The sequence below is a fragment of the Uranotaenia lowii genome, chromosome 3 (genome assembly GCF_029784155.1).
Source record: "Uranotaenia lowii strain MFRU-FL chromosome 3, ASM2978415v1, whole genome shotgun sequence".
Lineage (NCBI taxonomy): Eukaryota > Metazoa > Arthropoda > Insecta > Diptera > Culicidae > Uranotaenia > Uranotaenia lowii.
Window position 1 is genome coordinate 214,020,328 of NC_073693.1, and position 6,878 is coordinate 214,027,205.

Below are 6,878 nucleotides of genomic sequence, written 5' to 3' on the forward strand. Positions count from 1 at the left end.
GGAGTATCGTTTTTCTACAAACCGCATCACAGCCATTTCACGCCTAACGTTCAGGGGCATCAGTCCACTCAGTACCTCCAGAGGTCCGGTGTGGGTGGTTTGAGTAGAACCCAAAGCTAGACGAATACAATTCCACTGAATGCGGTCCAAGATAATGGATTCAGAGGGACTAGAGCCGCAAAAGAAAATAGCTCCGTATTCTATGATGAACCGAACACATGATTTGTAGAACGTCAAAAGTGCTTCTGGATCGGCACCCCAGGATTGTCCCGCTACTGATCGCATAAAATTTATGTATGCGGACGAGCGATGTTCCAAATACCGGAAGTGGGAACGCCATAATAAGGTTGTAGTTAGTATAAGTCCAAGCAATCGACCGTTGATACTCCAAGCTTAACTCTCCTACCTTTATTAGAGTAGCCTGTGATGTGATGTCCCGGCGTTTCGTGAAGATGATTGATGTGCATTTTGGAGCAGATACATTTAGTCCCAGGTTTTGTATATCCTCTACCAAACTATCAACTCCATGTTGTGGTATTCTAACGGCTTCTTCAATATCCATCTTCAGTCGTGCTAACGAACAGAAGTCTTTTTCGATTGCTCTCGACTGGTGAAAAATACCTTTTGTCTCACGATTTCAAGGTCAATTAGTTCTATTGTGAAAATGGCAAGCTCTAATAATTCGGCCCTTTTTCTCAGAGGACGAAGGACTAGCATTAGTTAAAATCCTCTATAATAAACTTTTAATAATAATAATAATACAGTAAGGTTTTTTTTACACTGATATACGTACCGCGTAAAAAAAAACCGTGTAAAAAAAACCGTGTTAATTCCCGAAAACCGTGTAAAAAAGACCATTCGAATTCTGCAGCTTTGAAGTTCTGACACTGACCTGAGACCTGAGACTTGAGACATAAGACCTGGACTTGAAAATGTAGACTAGAGACATGAGACCTGAGACTTTAGACATGACACCTGAGACCTAAGTCCAGGGACCTGAGACCTGAGACATGAAACCTGCGACTTGAAGAATGAGACCAAAGACATGGGGCATTAGACCTGAGACCTGAGACTAGAAACCTAAGACATAAAACACGAGACCTGAGACCTGAGACATGGGACTTGAGACCTGAGACATGAGACTTGAGACTTAAGACATGACACCTGAGACCTGAGACCTGAGACATGAGACAAGAGGCATGAGACATGAGATATGAGACCTGAGACCTGAGACATGAGACATGAGACATAAGACATGAGACCTGAGGTATGAGACAAGAGCCATGAAAGATTAGACCTGAGACATGAGACTTTAGACCTGAGACAAGCTACTAGTGTTATAACCGCGAAAAATTATATAAGCTTCGATTACAACTTGCGACCCCTCTAGTGAAAGGGTTTGACTTGTAGGTGACTAAAAACAGTGTCGCGAAATCGCTAGTCCAAGCTACTAGTGTTAGTACCGCGAGAAATTAGTTAAGCTCCGATTTAGACTTGTGACCCCTCTAGTGAAAGGGTTTGACTTGTAGGTGACGAAAAACAGTGTCGCGAAATTGCTAGTCCAAGCTACTAGTGTTAGTACCGCGAGAAATTAGTTTAGCTCCAATTTCAACTTTCGACCGGTCAAGTGAAAGGGTTTGACTTGTAGTTGACGAAAAATAGTGTCGCGACTTCGCTAGTACAAGCTACTAGTGTTAGTACCGCGAGAAATTAATTAAGCTCCGATTTCAACTTGCGACCCCTCTAGTGAAAGGGTTTGACTTGTTGGTGGCGAAAAACAATGTCGCGAAATCGCTAGTACAAGCTACTAGTGTTAGTACCGCGAAAAATTAGTTTAGCTCCGATTTCAACTTTTGACCGGTCAAGTGAAAGGGTTTGACTTGTAGGTAACGAAAAATAGTATCGCGAGTTCGCTAGTACAAGCTACTAGGATTAGTACCACGAGAAATTATTTAAACTCCGATTTAGACTTGCGACCCCTCTAATGAAAGGGTTTGACTTGTAGATGATGAAAAATAGAGTTGCGATTTCGCTAGTACAAGCTACTAGTGTTAGTACCGCGAGAAATTAGTTAAGCTCCGATTTCAACTTTCGACCCGTCAAGTGAAAGGGATAGACTTCTTGGTGATATTGGTTACAGGGGGTAATCTTGAGAATCCGGGAAATTGAATAGTATTTAAAGTGTATTTTTTATATTTTGTATCACGTTTTGTTTTAATAACTGGCAAAATAAATCAAAACGCGCAAGCAGAAGCTGCAGCACCCAGCTAAAAATTGAGTAAAATCATCATTCTAGAGAACTCTGAGAGCTGTGAGCCCGTGCGTTTTTTGATTGTTTGAAAACTTGAACAAGATGCTACAAATTTTCGAAAATTTTTAACAAACATCACATTCTTTGAAAAATTTGTAGTTAATGAAAATAAAACTTCAATATTTTTATCCATCCAATCATGAATTTTTATGATTTCAGCTAGTAGAATTTGTTACAGTGTTTTTCACCCCTAAATGTTTGTTGAATCGTCATGCTTTTTCTATAAAAACATTTATGGTTCAAAAAATATAAAATTTAATTCGAACAAAGCCAAACACTACTGCAATTGGTGCTTCATGCATTACGACATTACAAATATATCACAACTGGTGGAACCAATAATTTTTCTGACTACCTCAATTTTATGTGCAATCAACTTTAAAACTTTTTTGTACAAACGGTATGATTATCTTTCATTTGACCGGTCGAAAGTTGAAATCGGAGGTAAACTAATTTCTCGCGGTACTAATCCTAGTAGCTTGTACTAGCGAAGTCACGACACTATTTTTCGTCAACTACAAGTCAAACTCTTTCATTTGACCGGTCGAAAGTTGAAATCGGAGCTAAATTAATTTCTCTTGGTACTAACACTAATAGCTTGTACTAGCGAAGTCGCGACACTATTTTTCGTCATCTACAAGTCAAACCCTTTTACTAGAGGGGTCGCAAGTTGAAATCGGAGCTTAACTAATTTCTCGTGGTACTAATCCTAGTAGCTTGTACTAGCGAAGTCGCGACATTGTTTTTCGTCACCTACAAGTCAAACCCTTTCATTAGAGGGGTCGCAAGTATAAATCGGAGCTTAACTAGTTTCTCGCGGTACTAACACTAGTAGCTTGTACTAGCGAAGTCGCGACAATATTTTTCGTCATCTACAAGTCAAACCCTTTCACTAGAGGGGTCGAAAGTTGAAATCGGAGCTAAACTAATTTCTCGCGGTACTAACACTAGTAGCTTGTACTAGCGAAGTCGCGACACTATTTTTCGTCATCTACAAGTCAAAACCTTTCATTAGAGGGGTCGCACGTAGAAATCGGGGCTAAATTTGTTTCTCGCGGTACTAATTCTAGTAGCTTGTCTCCGGTCGCAGGTCCAAAGTCTCATGTCTCAGGTCTCAGGTCTCATGTTTCATGGCTCTTGTCTCTTGCCTCAGGTCTCATGTCTTATGTCTCATGCCTCATGTCTCATGTCCCATGTCTCATGTTTCATGGCTCTTGTCTCATGCCTCAGGTCTCAGGTCTCAGGTCTCATGTCTCATGCTGAGGTTTCAAGTCTAATATCCCTTGCCTCAGCTTCCAGGTCTCAGGTCTCATGTCTAATTTCTAATGTTTCATGTCTCAGGTCTCATGTCTCATGTCTCATGTCTCATGTCTCATGTCTCATGTCTCATGTCTCATGTCTCACGTCTCACGTCTCAGGTCTCAGGTCTCAGGTCTCAGGTCTCAGGTCTCAAGTCCCAGGTCTCAGGTCTCAGGTCCCAGGTCTTAGGTCTCGAGTATCATGTTCTTAGTCTAAGAGATAAGATTTTCCCAACTTCAAAAAGATTCTAAGTGTTTTCCTTTGAAAAGGACTTAGAATATTTTCTCTCAAAAACCGTGTTAATTCGCGAAAACCGTGTAAAAAAAAACCGTGTTAATTCCCGAAAACCGTGTAAAAAAAGCCGTGTAAAAAAAACCGCGTAAAAAAACCGTGTAAATAAAAACCTAGGTGTAATTCGGATAATGTGGTTAACGAAAAACGTCCAATTCGGATAAGGCAGTATCCGATATCGTATTCCGGACCATTTTTGGTAATCGCGGAATCCAAGGATAAAACTTATCTGGCTCCTACCACGTTATCAAGAAAGCTTATCGAAATCTTCGGGGAGAACTATGTGAAAGCGGTCCCCCTTTCTAAACGGAAAATGAACATTTTGTTGCGAACAGCACATGCTGCTAACATGTTGGTAACATAAAAATCGAAATCGGTCAATTTTTCGATTCCACATTGCTTAATTGAAGTCCTCGGTGTGGTTCACGTGGAGTTGGAAGTGGACGATGATGAGCTGAAAGAAGCGATGGCTTTTGACAAAGCTAAGTATGAACTCACAAATCGACACTCCCGTCGTCCTTGAAATTCGTCGAATCAAGAAAAATGTGGGTTCTGCGGAAAATCCATCACTGGAATCGTTAATAACTGTTATCATAACGTTTGCTGGGCAAGTTTTGCCTAGCCATATTGAGATAAACAGAGTGTTATACAGTGTCAAACAATATAAGTGCCCGGTGCGCCAATGTAGAAACTGTTGGCGCTTTGGTCACGGAGATAAACACTGCCGCAGCAAAAAACGTTGCAAGTTTTGCAAATCACTTGAGGTTTCTGAGGAGCACTCATGTGATACACAGTCACCCACTTGCATTAACTGCAACGGTTCTCATAGAGCAGACGATATCAAAAATTGCCCCAATGCTAAACAACAGAAAGAAAACGAACGCAAAAGAAACGAAACATTCTCTCAAGGACGCGATTGGTTCTCGACGATGGCTCAGGAACCTCAAAACGTCAACGATGAAAATCAAAACAACCAATCTGTAGCGATTCCCACAACCACACAACAAACTGCAAAACGCAAGTGTATTTCGCACAGTGACAGCGAGGGAGAAGCTATGCCCGTTCTTGATGTCGAAATTCAAGACCAAATCCATGATGTCATCCAATCCAGTATCTGCTCTCAACCTATTTCACAAGCCATCGCTGATGTCTTAGACGCAGAAGAAGTGAATCCAGAGGGATCGGAAGAGGCTTTGAAAGAGACCCTGTCGGGTGTCATCTCCCAGAATATACAATCATTTATGAACACTCTTCGTTTATAATAATTCACGCACGTCACCGCAAGGAACGCCCCTTCAGATCCTACAATGGAACTGTAGAGGGGCTGTCAGCAAAATGGCAAGTATCAAACATCTTTTGAATACCTCAGACTCCTCGATCATATGCATCTCGGAAAGCCATCTCGATACTTCAATGGACTTTCAAATTCCAGGTTTCTGTATTTTTCGCCTCGACCATCAACGGAACTCGATGGTGTGTTAATAGCAGTTAGACAAGAATGGCAACCTAGGAATATCAATGTAGTGGATTATAGTGGAATTAAAAAAAAAAAAATATTATGAAATAATTACCTTTCTGTGAAAGGTTCAAAAGTTTAATAGAAAACAGAAAACAAATTCTTTGAGTGTAACCATTCCAGCCGTACCTCTCTAAAGAAAAGAAAACCGCATTGAGAGGCATCGCGAAAGATAGCGGGCCATTATGAATGTGTGTGAGAGAAAGAGAAAATCGAGCGGCTGTAATCAGAGATGCCAATATGCCTGATTTTTCAGGGATTGCCTGATTTTTCGAGGCTCTGCCTGACAACCTGAAAAGCCATTGAATTTCCCTGATTTTTCAAAAAATGCCTGATTTTGCCTGATTTTTGCGAATGTGATGAAAAATGGGTAGTGAGGAACTAAATTAGGTACCATTGCTGAAGTTAAAAAGCGAAAATTTGGCTGAATGAAACCAATCGAAAGATTCCCTTTTTAAGATATGAATTATTGGGAATCTTTCGATTGGTTTCATTCAGCCAAATTTTCGCTTTTTAACTTCAGCAATGGTACCTAATTTAGTTCCTCACTACCCATTTTTCATCACATTCGCAAAAATCAGGCAAAATCAGGCATTTTTTGAAAAATCAGGGAAATTCAATGGCTTTTCAGGTTGTCAGGCAGAGCCTCGAAAAATCAGGCAATCCCTGAAAAATCAGGCATATTGGCATCTCTGATTACAGCCGCTCAATTTCTCTTTCTCTCACACACATTCATAATGGCCCGCTATCTTTCGCGATGCCTCTCAATGCGGTTTTCTTTTCTTTAGAGAGGTACGGCTGGAATGGTTACACTCAAAGAATTTGTTTTCTGTTTTCTATTAAACTTTTGAACCTTTCACAGAAAGGTAATTATTTCATAATATTTTTTTTTTAATCCCACTATAATCCACTACAATCAACATTATAGCTCCCGATGGAATACAAGCAGTTCGGTGTGAGATCAACAGCGAGCTTGGTACGATGACAATTTTATCCATGCACATCCATCCACACTCAACGATCTCCGAAAGTGAATTTAGGAACTTCTTCGATTAAATTCCACAACCATGTATCCTCACGGGTGACTGGAATGCCAAACACGAACTATGGGGAAACAATTACAGTTATCAGAGAGCGTTGGCAGCAGCAATCGACGAATCCCATTTAGTGGCTATCAATGACGGAAATTACACGAGAATTGACCCACACCGCAGGCCCAGCGCAATCGACATAACAATTGTTTCTTCAAACATCAGCTTAAACATCTACTGGCGGACACTAGACGATGCATTTTGAAGTGACCACATACCGGTCGTTTTCGGGCTCACTCAGGTTAGAGCATTCTGTAATGTACCGGCGATAAACTACGGAAAGACTGACTGGGAAAAATTTAGTGACGAAGTCTCAGGAAGAATCCAATTGTCTACTCACGACGCAAATTATGACGACTTTGTCCGAATA